Consider the following 20,773-nt stretch of genomic DNA (forward strand, 5'->3'; position numbering starts at 1 on the left):
CGGACGGACCTGTTAACCCCCGTTACCCTTGTGTCGTATTTAGTCTTAGATGGAGTTTACCACCAAAAAGTTACCAAAGTAACGAGTAACGTAAAAAAAAATTACTTTTCCACAGAGGATAACAAAGTAAAGTGAGGGATTAGAAGTAACAAGTATCAAGCAAACAGTATTTTTTAAACATAAGTGTTAGATTTTGTCTCACACTCTTACACGTCCAGACTGATATCATCTCTAGTTTTGTTTTTTGTTTTTTACAGAGCATTATTCATGTGCTCACCTCCTCCATCTGGTCTCAGCTTTAGTCAGATTCAGAGTTTAGTTTAGTGCTTTGCTCATTAATTCTGCAGAAATCAGCAACGTTTTTCATTTTCCTCTGACACTTGTTTCTCCATTATTTTTTCCTCTTGAGCAGCAATATTTATTTTTATCATAAACGGGCCGTGCATGTCTTTGATTGGCTAATCCACCTGTCAATCACACCTATTATAATAATCACTAATCCACATATCTCAGGTACAGTCTTCTGATATACACACAGTCACATGACGGCTTGGGAGAGATCACTAAATCACTCAAACATGCATGGATGGACGGATCTAAAACAACGAGGGAACGGCGTTTTAACATGACAGAAATCTCTAAAAAAAAAAGTAGATTTTGCATAATAGATCTGCCGAAAGAACAAATTAAACTCAAGTGGAGACCCTTTAAACCCTCACAGTCGGATCAGACACGTCCCCTCCGGTGCGTCCTGGCGTTTTTTTTCTGGCGTGTCCGTTTTGGCTGCCGTGTATTCTGGGTCACCTCTTCATTACGTCCGCCGTCCCTCTCACTCTGCCTAATTAAAGCCTGACAGCGCCGTAAAGCGAACGATCAGCAACACTCGCCAATTAAAACCAAACAAGGCCGGCTCCCCCCAGGGCCGCACATGAAAGACCGGTGTCCAGGGGGCGCTGGTGGACACGAGCGGCGCCGACACCACAACACAGAGGTAATTAAGCGAGAAGAAGAGAAAACGTCCGCTCGGATCAGACGGGAAAACGGGACGAGAAAGAAGAGAAGAGATGAATGTTATGGCTGAAGGGAGGTTAGAAAAGAGGGAAAAACTAAACTAAAGCAGGACTAAGTCAGGACTAAAGTAGGACTAAACCAGGACTAAAGTAGGACTAAACCAGGACTAAAGCAGAACCAAGACAGGACTAAACCAGGACTAAAGCAGAACCAAGACAGGACTAAACCAGGACTAAGTCAGTCACTAAACCAGGGCTAGGTCAACTGGACTAATGAAAGCTCAAAGCCAGACTAAACTATCTTCCAAGACTGATCTGGAACCAATGCAGGTCCAAAACCAGGAATGAACCAGGTCTGAACGTAGGACTAAACCAGGACTAAACCAGAACTAGACCCAGACTAATCTAGGACAAAGCCTTGCATACATCTGTTGGAAATCAAGTACTGAAAGTGCACTTATCTCAAACAGGACTGAATGTAAAACAGGTTCAACGAGGGGTTTAATTGGGTATATTCAAGGTCTAAAACTTGGTTTATACCAAAGAATAATAATTGAAAATAAATGATCAAGTCTTAGAATTAAAGCCAGTAGTGGTAGTAAAAGTACTAGTACTACTAGTATTAGTAAAGACCCAGGACCAGATAAGAATAAAGTCTAAAACTATAACTAAACTTAGAGACAGGGTGAGGAGCTCAGACACACGGGAGGAGGTCGGGGTAGAGCCGCTGCTCCTCCATGTGGAGGGGAGCAGCTGAGGCTCGGGCATCTGTTCCAGACACACTGGAGGGACTGTGTCTCTGGGCTGGCCTGGGAACGCCCCGGGGTCCCCACAGAGGAGCTGGAGGAAGTGTCCGGGGTGAAGGAAGTCTGGGCGTCCCTCCTTGGACTGCTAAGCTGATAAGAGGAAGAAAATGGATGGATGGACTATAACTAAACTATGTCTAAACCAAGGATTAAACCAGTACTGAACCAAAACTAAACCAGACCTCGAGTCAGAACTAAGTCAAGACTTAACTACAAAGATCTGAAACAAGAAATAAATGAGTTAGTTTATTTATGTAGTTTTCTCTGTTAGTTAATATAATCATTAGTCATGTTACAATGATTTAACACAGAAATTATGATTATCACTAAAGTTCATCTACAGATCAAAGGGTTTAGGCTGAAGTTTTAACAGTTACTTTGCCAAATCCTATTTTCATATAGAACAGGACACGAGACGACAGAACTATTTACAGAAAAAAAAACAAAAAAAAAACCACAAAACTCGTCTTTTAAATGAAGAGTGAACCAGGTCTAAGCCAAGGAACAAACCAGTCCTACACTGTAACTAAACCAGATCTAAATCTAGAACAGAACCAGGTCTAAAGCAGGTCTGAAGCAGCAGTCTAAAGCAGGTCTAAAGCAGGTCTAAAGCAGGTCTGAGCAGGTCTAAAGCAGGTCTGAACTCCTCCTCTGTGTCTGTGTGCTGCGGTGCACAGCTGGATCTCGACTGGAGCGGCTCTTGAGGTGGACTTGAGTTAGTTTAGCCTCCTCTGAGCGTGATGCCTTCAGGGACCCTGGGACAGAGCGGGACTGTGTCTGTGACAGATGTTCCTGTGATGACAGCAGAGTGAAGAGACCAGAGCGCACGGATCAGCCTGAGACCACAACACACACTCAAGTCCACGGGCGAAACATGAAGAGGGAGATGGAAACTGAAACTGAAACGGTGAATGGTCACATTTTTATACATACTCAAAGCTTTTTACATCAAGGAACCACTCACCCATTCACACACACTCAAACACCAGAGCACACAGACACTGGGGGGCGAGGTGGGTTAAGTGTCTTGCCCAAGGACACAACAACAGCATCCATCTGTGGGAGCTGGAATCACACACTGTAAAATCTAATAAACAAACCTCACTCGAAAAAATGTAAGAAACTGATTGCCTTGAAAAATCTGACTAACGTGGACTGTGAATCTAAAAGCCTGTTTACACGAGAACACTTGAGGGTAAAAACGACCAAATATTTGATCAGAAGTGTCTTTCGTTTAGATGGTGATGGCATTTTGGGGCTTAAAAATGCAAAAATCTGAAACCACCCTCCAGAGTGGAAAAGTTGAATACGCTCCGCCGTAGAGTTTCCGTCGACACTGCCCAAGACACAAAACTCTGGTCAGATCTGCTCAGGTCACGTACGTTTTTACGTTACCACCAAGTGTCACCACCGAGCCGCGTGGCATGTTTACCCAATCAAATTCCACACCCGTTTGCGTCACCGTGTGGACACTAAACTGTGTGTCTTCAGACAAAAATAAGAATTTTCAGTCCTGAAATTGGCGCACAGCACAGTAAACTACATGGACCATAATCCTTTGCGGCCATGTCATCAGCCTGTTGTGGATGCACCAGCAACATGAGAAGTCACTTGAAAATGTTCAAGAATGTGTTCAGAAACTCAAGTCGGGACAAAAAAACTATACGTGAAGCACTTACAGCAGCACTGCCTCAAAACAGCTCAAGAAATAATAACTAATACATCACAGAATATAAAGTGTGATTTGCACCATTTTCTATTAGTTGCTAAACTGGAGCCGAAATATAAAATGCCAGTGTATTTAAGTTTGTTTTTATTTCCTACAAGGACTCAAATATACACTGAGTAATAATGTGTTTAATGCAGCTTTGTGCACATTTGTTTATGTTTTACAGAAACAAAACTTAAAACCACATGACTAATTTGCATAAACACTGAAAAAGCAGCTCGTTCCTTGTGCGCTGATGCAGTTCAGCTTCTGTTGCAATCACATTATCAACTTATAACGAACCAACCAATGCATTATTTATAAACCTTCAAACGCTGAAATTTTATGATTTAGTCGACCTGTACACTCTTAAAATCATGTTCAAAGTAAACAACAATCTCCTGTCGAAATCGTTACAGAACATGTTCAAAATCCGAAAGAGCCGATATGAGCTCAGAGGCACGACCATGTTTATTAAAAAGAAAAACAGAACAAACATTATGAAATTTTGTAAATCTGTTAAAGGGGTGGAGCTCTGGAACAACTGTACAGAAAACCTAAAATTGTGCACCACTTTCTTTCACTTCATAAAGAAGTTTAAATGTTTAACTCTGGACAGAAACATGAAATATGAGACTTAGTTTGTGCTGTAGAACTTTGTTGTTCTGTTACTGATTAGCTTGTTTCTTCCTGCTGTATTTATGAAGATGAACTGGTGTCAAGTTGAAGCTCTGACAAAGGAATAAAGGGTAAAGGCATAATAAGCTTAAGCTTCAGCCTGCACCTTTTCGGTCTGTATATGTTAAATATGACTGTTTATGAATTAATGTCAAAATATACCTGTGACCGAAATAAATAAATAAATAAATAAAAATAAATAAATAAATAAATGTTACTCTGCGAGACTCCTGACTACAGTAGTCGTAAAGCTCAGACAGTCCATCAAACGGTGCAGCTTCGTAGTTTAACAAAGTCGCTGTTACTTGAATTTTGCACTTCAACTTCAAAGGCTTTTTGTGCTGTTCAATATGTCGTTGATATGAAAATGACAATAAATGTTTTACCAAATGACTGGTCACAGCATTTTATAATGTCACTCTTATTATGTGTAATATCGTAATATCATGAGCCTCCACACCGTACCGTGAGCTTTCCCACAATATCATCATGAAATTAAATATAACGAAATATCATACAGTGAGGTTCAAACCGTGACGAACCTAATAAGTATTTTTTAGAGCCTTGCTGGTGTGGGTTTTTCGGAAGGTTCCATGCGTGTCCTAAAAAGAAGCACAGGAGATGGAGAATCCGAGAAAACAGGCCACTTTATTTCAGCATTTCCATTGAGTGAGATTCAAGTTGATTACCAAGTACAACTGTCACCCCGGACGACGTCTCTGACCAGCTCAAAATCAGGGGTAGCTTTATACTACATCTTGACAAAACATTAACTTGTTGATTTAGCATATACAGCAAGAAAATGAACAATACTGCTGACCCAGTGCACCTTATCATGGGTGGGAACATGCCACGGGGTCCACATATGTCAGTTTTTCTGCTTCGTGGCATCTCAAAGTCCAGAAAAACATATTCTTTATGCAAGAAAAACATGTTATGTAGACCTATGGATATCACACGTGTTTTTCCACCCTGTTGTCATTCTAAAGTCCATAATGTTAGGTGAATTTAGCATGATCAACACATAATTTCCCACACTGGACAGGACCAGATACTGCGCTCACAGTCAGAATGTCTTCTTCCTCTGTATTTTTGAGCTATAAAACCACCTGTAATTGAGTAAATGTAAAGAAGAGCTGTTTAATGTCACACTGTGGAACATTCCAGGAAGAGCAGTGACGTATCCATAGAAACAAGCAGGTGGCAGACCCCCGAAAAAGTTACTCTGTCCACCTTTAAGCGAGGTGATTGAACCTGTTCCCCACACACGCTTTTATTAATCTCCATCCGTTATCTAAACCAAGGTGTTCAAACGCCGCAGTTCAAAGCTTGAATAATGTAAAATTCGACCTTTAACCTCCTTTTATGGCCCATAATGATCCAACAATGGCCCGTCTCCAAAAGGTCCCGCGCTCTCCTCTCCATCACAGAGGCTCAGATGTTCTTCAGAGGCTCAGATCTCCACAGACCTCGACCGGCTCGGGCCCTGGAGTCCTGTATGAAAGAGTGTTTTAATAGAACGTAGATATGAAAATGCAGAGAGGATTTAACCCGGAGAGCAGATAACCCCAGGTCCAATGCCCACTGAGCAAAACCGATACATTTATATGAAGTCATTAAGGCGAGAGGAGAGCTGGGAAAGTTTGGTTTGTCATAGTCTGGAACTGTGCGAGACCTGGATTAGTTCTGGTTTAGACCTGGGTTGAAGTTAAAGATCCTACGTTACACAAAACCGTCTGTAATGTGCCATGTTTTTATGTTGTTACAGCAAAAAACAGACCTGGAATTGTGTTTTGAATCCACGTATCATTCGTTCGTTCGTTTTTCAAAATAAAACCAAAAGGAAGAAAACGAAAAAAAACAACTATTTTCATTATTCAATTTTCGATTTTGTGTTTAAACGAGTAATGGAAAAAACAGATCACGTTTCCCGTTTCATCCAATTTTGACCGTGGATCTAGAATAAAAACTGGAGATGCTGGACTTTTGCGCCGCATACGGACTGAACCAGGACTGAACCAGGACTAAACCAGGACTGAACCAGGACTGAACCAGGACTGAAACCAGGACTAAACCAGGACTGAACCAGGACTAAACCAGAACCAGAACTGAACCAGGACTGAACCAGAACTGAACCAGGACTGAACTAACCAGACTGAACCAGAACTGAACCAGAACTGAACCAGGACTGAACTAGAACTGAACCAGGACTAAACTGTGACTGAACCAGACTAAACTGCGACTGAACCAGACTAAACTGCGACTGAACCAGGACTAATCCAGGACTGAACCAGAACTGAACCAGGACTGAACCAGGACTGAAACCAGGAACTGAACCAGGACTGAACCAGGACTGAACCAGGACTGAACCAGGACTGAACCAGGACTAAACTGCGACTGAACCAGGACTAAACCAGGACTGAACCAGGACTAAACCAGAACTGAACCAGGACTGAACTAGGACTGAACCAGGACTGAACTAGGACTGAACCAGGATTAAACCAGAACTGAACTAGGACTGAACCAGGACTGAACTAGGACTGAACCAGGACTAAACCAGAACTGAACCAGGACTGAACTAGGACTGAACCAGGACTAAACTGCGACTGAACCAGGACTAAACCAGGACTGAACCAGGACTGAACTAGGACTGAACCAGGACTGAACCAGGACTAAACTGCGACTGAACCAGGACTAAACCAGAACTGAACCAGGACTAAACTGTGACTGAACCAGGACTGAACCAGGACTGAACCGGGACTGAGGGTCCGGAGGTGTGCCCGTGTAGACCATCGGGTGTCCGCGGCGAAAGGACCGACGCAGAGCTCGACACCACGGAGCTCAGAGCAGCTGTCACCCGATCGCACTTTGTGGACACCCTGCTCCACCGGCTCGGGGTTCTCCCTCCCTCTAGTCCAAGATTAGTCCTGGTTTAGACCTGATATAGTTCTGCTTTAGACCTGGCTTAGATCTGTTTTAGTCCTGGTTTAGTCCTCCTGGTTCAGTCCTGGTTCAGCAGTCTGGTACCTCCAGTTTTATTATAGAATTTGAGGGCTTGAAAACGTTTGTGCTGATATTTAGGGTGGTGATTTTTAATTTTTTTTTATTGAATTTTAAACACTTTGAATTGTCTTTGGGACGGAACATGACGTCACAAGGTGGACCGGAGCATTTTCAGCTCTGGAGATGTAGACAGATTAATAATAAATAAAAAGACTACCATATTTTTTGGACTATAAGTGGCACTTTTTTCATGGTTTGGTGTTTCCTGTGATTTATATATTAAAATGTTGACAGTGAAGAATGGAGAGGTTCTAGTCTTGTGTGTGAGTATCTGCTGCTCCTGTTCCTCCTGCACCACTGTCACTTGGCTCTACTGTGCATGTCTCCTGTAGAAAGAGCCTCTGTCCTGCTGCAAGTAGAGAAATATTCAGCCGAAAACTGTAAGAAAGTTTGGAGGTGAGCGAGAAACTTGTGAGGGACTGGCAAAAGCAGGGATGGAGAACACGACTTCACAGTAATCAGGAGGGTCACTGGATGGATGGACAAAGCCTGGACTTCAGTGACACCGAAACCATCCTGTCGGGATTCAGAAAGACCAGAATAATTCGAACTGGAACTGATGCTGAGTCTGACGACAGCGACACAGACGAGGATGACCTCCGTTTACCTCCAGAGGTCATGGAGTTTGGTAAATTTGTTCATATGTGACAGTCTGTTGTTCTCTGTTCTATTGTTTTTACTAGACCTTGACTTTTAAGATGAAATGTTGGTCCTGGTCTCTGATTTTATAGAATACATTTCCCCCAAAAAGTGCAACTTATATATGTTTTTTCTTCTTCATTGCACATTTTTTGGCTGGTGCGACTGAAAAATACAGTAATAATAAAGAGAAAGACTAATAATAAAGGATTACTCAAATGTGTGAATGAAACAAAACACAACTCCACTTATTTTTAAAGATCACAAGAGTCAATTTTGTGTAACAGAGGTCCTTGTTTAGTCCCCGTTTCCCTCAGCTTCGTCCCCGGTTTCGTCCCGTCCTCCTCGGCGGTGTGGAAACTTTTAAACCAGAAACCAGACTGAACTAGGACTGAACCAGGACTAAACTGCGACTGAACCAGGACTAAACCAGGACTGAACCAGGACTGAGTGTCGGAAAGGGTCCGGAGGTGTGCCCGTGTAGACCGTCAGGTGTCCGCGGGTGAAAGGACCGGTGTGGTGCTCGGCGAACCACGGGGCTCAGAGCAGCCGTCGCCCGATCCACCCGCTCGGGGTTCTCCCTCTCTCAAGTCCAAGATTAGTCCTGGTTTAGACCTGGTTTAGACCTCGTTTAGACCTGGTTTAGTCCTGTTTTAGACCTGGTTTAGACCTGGTTTAGTCCTGGTTCAGTCGTAGTTCAGTCCTGGTTTAGTCCTGGTTTAGTCCTGGTTTAGACCTGGTTTAGACCTGGTTTAGACCTGGTTTAGACCTGGTTTAGTCCTGGTTCAGTCGTAGTTCAGTCCTGGTTTAGTTCTGGTTCAGTCCTGGTTCCGTTCCTAGTTCAGTTCTGGTTTAGTCCTGGGTTCAGTCCTGGTTTAGACCTAATTTATACCTGGCTTAGACCTGGTTTAGTTCTGGTTCAGTCCTCTTGGTTCAGTCCTGGTTCAGTTCTGGGTTCAGTCCTGGTTTAGTCCTGGTTCAGTCCTGGTTCAGTCCTTATTTATACCTGGCTTAGACCTGGTTTAGTCCTGGTTCAGTTCTGGTTCAGTCCTGGTTCAGTTCTGGTTCAGTCCTCTTGGTTCAGTCCTGGTTCAGTCCTGGTTCAGTTCTGGTTCAGTCCTGGTTCAGTCCTGGTTCAGTTCTGGTTCAGTCCTCTTGGTTCAGTCCTGGTTTAGTTCTGGTTCAGTCCTAGTTTAGACCTGATTCAGTCCTGGCTTAGACCTGGTTCAGTCCTGGTTCAGTCCTGGTTTAGTCCTGGTTCAGTCCTGGTTCAGTCCCCGTTTAGTCCCCGTTTCCCTCAGCTTCGTCCCGGGTCTCGTCCCGTCCTCCTCGTCGATGTGGAAAACTTTTAAAGCAGAAACTTGTATCATTAGTTTCACCGCGTCGCGTTTAAAGCGTAAAGACATGTGACCTTTTCTTAGTCGGAGTAAACAAAGCCAGGATTAATTTGTAGCCAGGATTAATGAGGTGTTAAAGTGAGATGACAGAGTTACCCCCGCGTGGCTAATAATCTCTAGTCCATTTCTCCGCCTCAGTCAAAGGTCTTATTAAACACGGAGAGAGAGCTGTGTTCTTGTCTCGTACGCTTTATTCATGGGAAAATTAGGCGACGTAAATATAATCATTTAAAAAGTAAACAAACAAGTAATGCGTTTTGTTTACTGTTTAGGTTTTAATGGCAGCGTTTGTAGCCTGCGCTCGTACGGTTTAAAGGTTCAGTATTACGCAAAATGGAACAAAAAAGACCATCTGTGTAAGTTTTGACATTTATTTGTATTTTACAGTTATTTTGGGACGTATAGATCAATGTTTTTATAAATCTATCTGCGTTTTATCAGAGTGTCAGACCTCGAGACCGAGACTAGACCGAGTCCAAGCGCCTTCAAGACCAAGACAAGTCCGAGTTCAAGTGCCTTTAAGACCAAAACAAGACCGAGTCCAAGTGCCTTCAAGACCAAGACAAGTCTGAGTTCAAGTGCCTCCGAGACCGAAACAAGACCGAGTCCAAGCATCTTTAAGACCGAGACAAGACCCAAGTCCAAACGCCTTTAAGACCGAAACAAGACTGAGTCCAAGTGCCTTCAAGACCAAGACAAGTCCAAGTCCAAACGCCTTTAAGACCAAAACAAGACCCAAGTCCAAACGCCTTTAAGACCAAGACAAGTCTGAGTTCAAGTGCCTCCGAGACCGAAACAAGACCGAGTCCAAGCTCCTTGAAGACTGAAACAAGACTGAGTCCAAGCGTCTTTAAGACCGAAACAAGACCCAAGTCCAAGTGCCTTTAAGACCGAAACAAGACTGAGTCCAAGTGTCTTTAAGAACGAAACAAGACCGAGTCCAAACGCCTTTATGACCAAAACAAGACCGAGTCCAAGTGTCTTTAAGACCGAGACAAGACCCAAGTCCAAACGCCTTTAAGACCGAGACAAGACCCAAGTCCAAACGCCTTTAAGACCGAAACAAGACTGAGTCCAAACGCCTTTAAGACCGAAACAAGACTGAGTCCAAGTGCCTTTAAGACCGAAACAAGACCGAGTCCAAGTGCCTTTAAGACCGAAACAAGACCGAGTCCAAGTGCCTTTAAGACAGAAACAAGACCGAGTCCAAGTGCCTTTAAGACCGAAACAAGACAAAGTCCAAGCGTCTTTAAGACCGAAACAAAACCGAGTCCAAGTGCCTTTAAGACCGAAACAAGACAAAGTCCAAGTGCCTTTAAGACAGAAACAAGACCGAGTCCAAGTGCCTTTAAGACCGAAACAAGACAAAGTCCAAGCGTCTTTAAGACCGAAACAAAACCGAGTCCAAGTGCCTTTAAGACCGAAACAAGACAAAGTCCAAGCGTCTTTAAGACCGAAACAAAACCGAGTCCAAGTGCCTTTAAGACCGAAACAAGACAAAGTCCAAGTGCCTTTAAGACAGAAACAAGACAAAGTCCAAGTGCCTTTAAGACCGAAACAAGACAAAGTCCAAGCGTCTTTAAGACCGAAACAAAACCGAGTCCAAACGCCTTTAAGACCGAAACAAGACCGAGTCCAAGTGCCTTTGAGACCGAAACAAGACCGAGTCCAAGTGCCTTTAAGACCGAAACAAGACCCAAGTCCAAGTGTCTTTAAGACCGAAACAAGACCGAGTCCAAACGCCTTTAAGACCGAGACAAGACCGAGTCCAAGTGTCTTTAAGACATTAAATTCTATTATGAGTAGATCATTTATTGGTAGTAGAAATGCTAATAAAAGACACAAGCGACAGCACACGTCATTGTGGAAAATGTGAATGTTTTAATGTGAACAAAATGTTATGTCTGAAAGGTGTAAATGTCTCATTCTTCCAAGACCCTCACCTCGGCCAAAACAGGACGATTCAATTATGAACTTACTCAACAAAAATATTTATTATGTTTGCTTTTTTTATGTTTCTGGTCCTCACGTCCTGGTTTGTTTTGGCGTAGTCCATTAAAAGTCGCCTCTCTATTCAAACTGACAGCGGACGTTAAGTAATTGACCCCCGCCTGATCCGTCCACGTCGATGCTCGCCGCTCGACGCTAACAGGGACGGACTGAGCGCGCTCCGTCAGTGTCCTCTCCACATGATGAATGGGCCCTCTCAGATCCGCCGCGCGCTGAATTATTAACGAACAAATAAAAGCTTCAAACGCCGTCTTCCCCGAGCTAACGGCTAACGGTTAATCAATGCTAACAGATGCTCCCGCGGGACCCGCCTGATCCGTTACACGGGAGCAGAGACGGAGCCGAGTCACAGCGCGGCGCACGGGGAGAGACGGCAGAACGATACGGGTTTATAATAAGCAGCTCGGACTGAGAGGAGGAGGATACGGACCAGACCGGGACTAAAACAGGACTAAAACAGGGCTAAAACAGGACTAAAACAGAGACTAAAACAGGACTAAAACAGGACTAAAACAGGACTAAAACAGGACTAAAACAGGAGGACTAAAACAGGAGGGCTAAAACAGGGGACTAAAACAGGAAAAACAGGACTAAAACAAGGGCTAAAACAGGAGGGGCTAAAACAGGACTAAAACAGGACTAAAACAGGACTAAAACAGGGCTAAAACAGGACTAAAACAGGACTAAAACAGGAAAAACAGTAAAACAAGGCTAAAACAGGAAAACTAAAACAGGAAAACTAAAACAGGACTAAAACAGGCTAAAACAGGAAAACTAAAACAGGCTAAAACAGGACTAAAACAGGGAAAACAGGACTAAAACAGGGCTAAAACAGGAAAACTAAAAACAGGACTAAAATAAAACAGGGCTAAAACAGGACTAAAACAGGAAAAACAGGACTAAAACAAGGACTAAAACAGGACTAAAACAGGAAAACTAAAACAGGACTAAAACAGGGCTAAAACAGGACTAAAACAGGGCTAAAACAGGACTAAAACAGGAAAACTAAAACAGGACTAAAAACAGGACTAAAATAAAACAGGACTAAAACAGATCTAAAACAAGACTAAAACAAGACGGAAACAGGACTAAAACAGGACTAAAACAGGGATAAAACAAGACCGAAACAGGATTAAAACAGGATTAAAACCGGACTAAAGCAGGACTAAAACAGAGCTTAAATAGGGCTAAAATAGGACCAACACAGGACTAAAACAGGGCTAAAACAGGACTAAAACAAGACCAAAACAGGACTAAGTAAAATCAAACTTGCATTTGAAGGATTTATGTCTGAGCAGCAGCACTGAGTTGTTCTTCCTGACAGAAAAGCTCGACAGCGGCGAACTGATATATGAGAAAACAGTCCCTCAACATGCGACGATTCATGCGACGCAAGGTTAGTTTTATTTCAAACATCGACGTTTGCATATACAAGAACTGGATAGAATATTTTAAAAAGTGTCTCCACACGTTTCCAACACTCTGGCTCACGAGGAAATGATGAGGTCCCATGTTAAAAATTCCGGACTGTCCCTTTAATCGTGTGTTGTGCTTCGTGTAGTAAACATGGGGTAACGAGAACCGATTAATATCTCATGACCAGGTCCTGATCGGCAATCGTAGGTCGCAAGAATATAAATCCTGTTTGAAATCCAGTCGCCTCTTGAGGGTTTCGCTCTGTTTAAGTAGTTCCACCAGCTGTGAACTTTTAAACCCAAATCGCAGAGTTTAAAAGTTCAGAAAAAGGTCGTACAGTTTGAGCTGGAGCTGAGTGAAACAATCGAAAATGTGGAACTCAACCTAGACTAAACAAAGTCTAAACCAGGATTAAAATCAGGACTAAAACCAGGACAAAAAACAGGACTAAAACCAGGATGAAAACCAGGTCTAAAAGCAGGATTAAACCAGGACTGAAACAAGGACTAAAACCAGGTCTGTTTGGTCTAAACCAGGTCTAAAACCAGGACTAAACCATGTCTCAACGCAGGACTAAACAAGCACTAAACCTGGACTAAATCAGGACTAAGTCAGGACTAAAATCAGGTCTAAACCAGGACTAAATCCAAGTCTAAAACAGGACTAAACCAGGTCTAAATCCAAGTCTAAAACAGGACTAAACCAGGTCTAAATCCAAGTCTAAAACAGGACTAAACCAGGTCTAAACCAGGACTAAATCAGGACCTAAACCAGGTCTAAACCAGGTTTAAAACCAGGACTAAAACAGGACTAAACCAGGTCTAAACCAGGTCTAAATCCAAGTCTAAAACAGGACTAAACCAGGTCTAAACCAGGTCTAAATCCAAGTTTAAAACAGGACTAAACCAGGTCTAAACCAGGACTAAATCAGGACCTAAACCAGGTCTAAACCAGGTTTAAAACCAGGACTAAAACAAGACTAAAACCAGGTCTAAACCAAGACCAAACCAGATCCACACCAGGTCTAAATCAGGACTAAAACCAGGTTTAAACCAGGTCTAAACCAAGACTAAACCAGGTCTAAACCAGGTCTAAAAGCAGGACTAAACCAGGTCTAAAACAGGATTTAACAGGACTAAACCATGATAAACTGGGCTGAAAACCAGAACCAAACCAGGACCAGGCCAAGGCTACACAAAATATACTCAGGTCATTAAGAGTTTGGGTCCAGTCCTTATTAGAATGTAGTTTTATCTTGATCTGATGCACTTTTCGCTCTGGTTAGACCCGAGTTAGTCCTTGCGCAGTCCTGGTTTAGTCCTGATTTAGTCCCGATGCCATCTCCCTGTCAGTCACCGTCGGAAACCTCCTGGAAAAAGTCCTTGTAAATCCCGTACAAGTCCCTGAAATCCCTCTGACACGAGCGTACGAGCGCCGAGGAGCAAACAGCCGTACGGAGCTTTTGGTTTTGACAGGTACCAGTCCCCCCCTGCCCCCCTGCCCCTGCCAGCCCCCTGCCTGCCTGCCGCCCCCCCCCCCCCGTCTCTGCGCTGGGAGCCGGGGCCCATTTAAGACCCGAGATTTTCAGACCCCAGAAAAAACACCGACCCTTCAAGGACGAGAGAGAACTGCAACGGTTTCATCAGTCACTGCATTTGAATTATTTCTCAACCGCGTTTGTCAAGAGAACAATGGAGGGAAAGAGAGAGGAGAAGAAAGAGACGGAGAGAAGGAGAGAGGAGGGAGTGTAGACGTGGGTTAGACGCCATGAAGACCTGGTTTGGATCTTCGTTAGTCTCTTTTAAAGGTCCTATATGACACAAAATTGAGGTTTAAGATGTGTTATAATGTTAAAAAACAGACCTGGAGTTTTGTTTCATTCACATTTGTTTGAGGAATTGTCAGTTTTTCGTCTGTTCCGTTCCACCTTGTGATGTCGTGAAGTGGTAGTTTTCAAGTTTACATCTACTTTTTACCTTCAGTTTAGTCACGGTTAGAAATTCCAGGCCTGAACTTGTCCAAATGATTCTAGTGAAGGTGGACGGAGTTAAAAAAACACAACGGAACACTTCCTGTATTACCATATGACATCACAAGGTGGAACAGAGTGTTTTTAGACACAGGGTTTGTGTTAAAAAAATGTGTGAATCAAAACAAAACACATCCTAGAGTAATATGGGCCCTTTAAAGCTGCAGTATGTCATATTTTAGCCAAATAGACTGAAATAAAAGCCCGTTTTTAATTTTTGTTTTGGTTCATTTTCATTTTATTGCAGTGAAAAACATTTAAAACCTCACCGTGTCCTCACCGTGAGCAAGCTCGCATCTCCACAAACCTGACTCTTACTTGGCCTCCTGCTTTTTTTCCATGGAAACGTTGGTCCTTTGGCTATAATGTTCCACAGTATGGCATAAAACGTTCTGTCTCCATGGAGAATAGAATACTTTTACAAGGATATTTGACAGTTCTTTTAATTTAATTTGTATTTGTATATTAATGTATTTTGTTTTATTTAGTTTTATTTTATTTTGTTTAATTTAATTTTATTATTTTATTTATTTTATTTTTTTGTCAAATTGTACCAAGAGATCCAAATCTCTCGGTACGATATCACGATATGCATCTCACGCTACGATATTTATTACGATATTTTGGAGAGGCTGATATAATTGTAGTTTGGACGCTTTTTTCCATTTTAAAATACCTTGACAAGATTTTGGTGTGAATTATTTCCATTTTAATCCTAAGAATTCAAGTAAAAAACATATTTCTTAGGGATGTAACAAGAACCGAAATATCGTGATATCGTATCGTCCAAAGTCTCACAATAATATCATGAACTTGTTCTTTTGCTTAAATAAATGGTTTTATAGTAACAACAGCTTCTAAACATCAGAAACTACATATCCCATGATTCATTTCAGCACAAACAACATGAAGAAATATGTTTTTACTTGAATTTTTAGGATTATGACGGAAATAATTCACACCAAAATCTTGTCACGGTATTTAAACGGCAATAAATATCGTACTGTGAGATGCATATCGTGATAATATCGTTCCGAGAGATTTGGATATCGTTACGTTTCTAATATTTCTTCACATTGTTTGTGCTGAAATGAATCATGGGATATGTAGTTCCCGATATTTATAAGCCGTTGCCTCTATAAAACCATGTATTTAAGCAAAAGAACTTGTGATTCGATAATATTGTGAGACTTTTGGTGATTCGATATCACGATATTTTGATTATTGTTACATCCCTGTTAAATCTTTACGACAGAGTATAAGGGTCAGATTAATAAAAAAAAAAAAAGATGCTGGAGCTACGAGAATAAAGTCGTAACATTTCGACATTAAAGTCGTAATATTATGAGAATAAAGTCATAATTTTACAGGAATAAAGTCATAATTTTACAGGAATAAAGTCATAATTTTACAGGAATAAAGTCATAATTTTACAGGAATAAAGTAGTAATTTTATGAGAATAAAGTCGCAATATTATGAGACTAAAGTTATAATATTACAAGAATTAAGTCGTAATAAAATCAAAGTCAAAGTGAAAAATGCGGCAGAAGAAGAACCTTGTTTTTCAATATAAAACTAAAAATAAGAAAACGAACAACAATTTTCTTCATTATTTGCGCCTCCGGACTGAACCAGGACTGAACCAGGACTAAACCAGGACTGAACCAGGACTGAACCAGGACTAAACCAGGACTGAACCAGGACTGAACCAGGACAGAACCAGGACTGAACCAGGACTGAACCAGGACTAAATGAAGTCCAAGACCAGACCGGGACTGAGACCAGGACTTAGACAAGGACTGAGTCAGGGACCAAGACTGAGACCAGGACCAGACCAGGACTGAAAATGGTTTAGTCCTGGTTCAGGCCTGGTTCAGTCCTGGTTCAGGCCTGGTTCAGGCCTGGTTCAGGCCTGGTTCAGGCCTGGTTCAGGCCTGGTTCAGGCCTGGTTCAGTCGGTATGCGGCGCAATATTCCCGCATCGCATTTTAAAGTCACGGAAATGCGTTTTCCCATTTCCGTGACTTAAACCAGGACTAAACTAGGACTAAACCGTTTTCAGTCCTGGTCTGGTCCCGGTCTCAGTCCTGGTCTGGTCCCGGTCTCAATCCTGGTCTTAGTTCTGGTTTGGTTCCGGACCTGATTTAGTCCTGATTCAGTCCTTGTTCAGTCGAATGAACGAATGATAAACGGATTCTTCTCCTTTACAAAATTGCTCCAAATTCTCCATTCTCCACTCAGTCAGAGTTTCCGAGCAGCCGATATTCTCATAATATTAGGACATCATTTTGACTACGACTTTATTCTCATAAAATTACTACTTTGTTCTTGTAAATTTATGACTTTATTCTCGTAAATTTACAACTTTATTCTCGTAAAATTAAGATTTTTTTTCTGGCTTCGACTTTATTCTCATAATATTACGACTTTAATGTCGAAATGTTACGACTTTATTCTCGTAGCGCCAGCATTTTTTATTTTTTTTTATCTGACTCTTATACTCTGTCGTAAATTTTAAAGTCAGTGTTTGTGTTTAAATGTCAAAAGTAATGCTGGAGGATTCAACTTCTGTCCAAATCTTAACCCAAAAATAAACTTGACCAAATCCAGGATTTAGCCCAGGTCTAAACCAGGACCTGTACCACGATTTGAGAAGCACTGGTCTAATTTACAAATCCACAGTCTTGTTCGTCGTGTTATTTTCTCCCGATGTCCCTGAACACCTCTGCAGTTTGTCAGGCGAGCATCACATTTCCTGGTTTACCCCTGGAGCCTGAACACAACAGCTGTTTCCTCTCTCCATGTGATGAGTGAGACAATACTACACTACCCAGAAAGCACCTGGGCCCCCCGCTTCTCCCGTTTCCACCCGGAGCTCCTCGTTCTTCTGCTGGGACTTTGTGGAGTGATGCGCACAGATGGGTCCTTCAGGGAGAACATGCGAGATCTAATTTGGAGAAGAAACAGAGACAAACCAAGACTAGAGAGGACTAAACCAGGACTAATGTGGGGTCAAATCACAATTACGAAACCACCAACTATAAAACTAGATTAAAGCCGGACTAAACCAGGACTCATTAAGGTCTACGCCAGGACCAACCAAGATCTATACCAGGACTAACACTTAAAGCTCCTATATTACACGAAATTGACTATCGTGAGCTTTAAATCGTGTTAAAATGTTGTTTCCTCCTCAAAAACAAACCTGGAGTTGCGTTTTGTTTCATTCACATGTTTGTGATGTCATATGGTGGTAGTTTTCAGGTTGTTAACTCCTTTTACTTTTAGTTCAGAAAAGATATTCAAGCCCAGGACTGAAATCATCCAAATGATTCTAGGGTTTGTGTGTTAAACATTTCTCCCGACATTTCTCCCGATGTTTTCATGGTGTAACTCCTGACATTTCTACGGTGTAACTCCAGATGTTTTTCCCGACGTTTTTACGGTGTAACTCCTGCCTTTTTTCTCGACGTTTCCAGGGTGTAACTCCAGACATTTATCCCGACATTTCCATGGTGTAATTCTTGACATTTCCCTGGTTTGTAACTCCTGACATTTCCACGGTGTAACTCCGGATGTTTCTCCTGACGTTTTCACAGTGTAACTCCTGACATTTCTCCCGACGTTTTCACGGTGAAACTCCCGACATTTCTACGGTGTAACTCCAGATGTTTTTCCCAACGTTTTTACGGTGTAACTCCTGTCTTTTTTCTCGACGTTTCCAGGGTGTAACTCCCGACGTTTATCCCGAAGTTTCCATGGTGTAATTCCCGACATTTCCGTGGTGTAACTCCTGACGTTTCTTCGGTATCTCCTAACGTTTCCTTCATAACTCAACATTTCCTTGATAACTCTCGACGTTTCCCTGGTAACTCCTGACATTTTCTTGATAACTCCTGACATTTCCTTGGTATCTCCCGACGTTTCCTTGATAACTCCTGACGTTTCCTTGGTATCTTCCGACGTTTCCTTGATAACTCCCAACATTTCCTTGGTATCTCCCGACATTTCCTTGATAACTCCTGACGTTTCCTTGGTATCTTCCGACGTTTCCTTGATAACTCCCGACATTTCCTTGGTAACTCCTGACGTTTCCTTGGTAACTCCTGACGTTTCCTTGGTAACTCCTGACATTTCCTTGATAACTCCCAACATTTCCTTGGTATCTTCCGACGTTTCCATGGTAACTCCTGACGTTTTCTTGATAACTCCCAACATTTCCTTGGTATCTTCCGACGTTTCCATGGTAACTCCTGACGTTTTCTTGATAACTCCCAACATTTCCTTGGTAACTCCTGACGTTTCCTTGGTATCTTCTGACGTTTCCCTGGTAACTCCTGACATTTCCTTGATAACTCCCAACATTTCCTTGGTATCTCCTGACGTTTCCCTGGTAACTCCTGACGTTTCCTTGGTATCTTCCGACGTTTTCTTGATAACTCCAAATGTTTCCTTGGTAACTCCCGACGTTTCCCTGGTATCTCCCGACGTTTCCATGGTAACTCCTGACCTTTACGTGATAACTCCCGACAACGTTGTGTGAATGAAACAAAATAAAACTCGACGGGTTGTCCTCGGGTCTCAACTGATTCTTAACATTTGAACTTGTGGTTAATGTGGGGTCTTGGTCTTATCTAAGTCTAAACTAAAGACCAGGGGTGTCAAACTCAAATTTACAGAGGCCAAAATTAAAAACTGGGACTAAGCTGTGGGCCAAACTAAATATTTATTGAAAAATACATCTGCATCTGCTTCTTTCGAGATCTGTAATGTTAAACCGTTTTCTTATTAAAATAAATGTTTAATAATAATTTTGCTTAAACACTGAATCCAGAACAACATAATATAAAATAATAACAACATTTTAAATAAATAATGTCTCTATAGCCTATCTGTAACCGGCGGGCAGCTTTAATACATATTTGATGATCTCGTGGTCCAAATTTGCCCCCGGGCCTGAGTCTGACATGTCCGCTATAGACTGTTTATATAAATGAACATAACTAACCCAATGTGCTTCTGGCTTCATCGATCAATTTACAGTGAAAAAATTGTCTCCTTCTCTCTGTACCTGCTGCTGTGAGCCTCGTCATGTTGGTCTTAAAATGTCTGTATTAAGCTGCTCTACATGATCCTGGTATTTTTCATTTGCTATTTTGTCCATAAATAAATAAAATCCTGTTATATATTGTATCCTGTATTCGCGGATACAAGCAGTTGAAATGAGTTTCCTCCGCAGGGTGGCTGGGCGCTCCCTTAGAGACAGGGTGAGGAGCTCAGTCACACGGGAGGAACTTGGAGTAGAGCCACTGCTCCACCAGCTGAGGCTCGGGCATCTGTTCCGGATGCCTCCTGGACTGTTCCGGGCATGTCCCAACAGGAGGAGGCCCCAAGGAAGACCCAGGACACGCTGGAGGGACTATGTCTCTGGGATAAAGTGGAAGAAAATAATTGGATGAATAAATTCCTATTTCTAATATGGAACTCTTCTCCAAATGCGCTGCTATAACTGCTCGCCTCATGAGATTCTTTTGACTGAAGATGAACGCAACACAGAGGCGGCGCTTCCATCAGGCAAAAGTAGGAGGCTGCCTCAGGCCCCCAAACCTGGACGGGCCCCCAAACAATTGCCCTCAGTGCCACTAATGACCGATGCCTCAGAGCAATTTGATTTTCGGTCAATAGGACCTTAAATAAGAGGAGTTTACTTCTGAACAATAATCCAAAAAACATATATATATATATATCATATATAATGGTTGTAAACAATTGTACTGGCAAAAAATAAAAGTACTTTCAGTTCTGGTTATCTAGTAGGCGACCAAACTCATAAGAGTAAGTTAATAACTTTCCAATAAAGATGTGTGTGTCTCAAGAACAAAAACACAGTATAAAATAAATATATCAAAAATGACAAAACAAAACAGAAAATTGTTGCATTATAGTGACGGCTCCAAATTCAAGTTCGCCTAAGATCCTCAAATTGCCGCCACTGATCCTCTGGGTGAAGCCACACT

The sequence above is a fragment of the Boleophthalmus pectinirostris genome, unplaced genomic scaffold (genome assembly GCF_026225935.1).
Source record: "Boleophthalmus pectinirostris isolate CB_2022bp ecotype Guang Dong unplaced genomic scaffold, ASM2622593v1 HiC_scaffold_3, whole genome shotgun sequence".
NCBI lineage: Eukaryota > Metazoa > Chordata > Actinopteri > Gobiiformes > Gobiidae > Boleophthalmus > Boleophthalmus pectinirostris.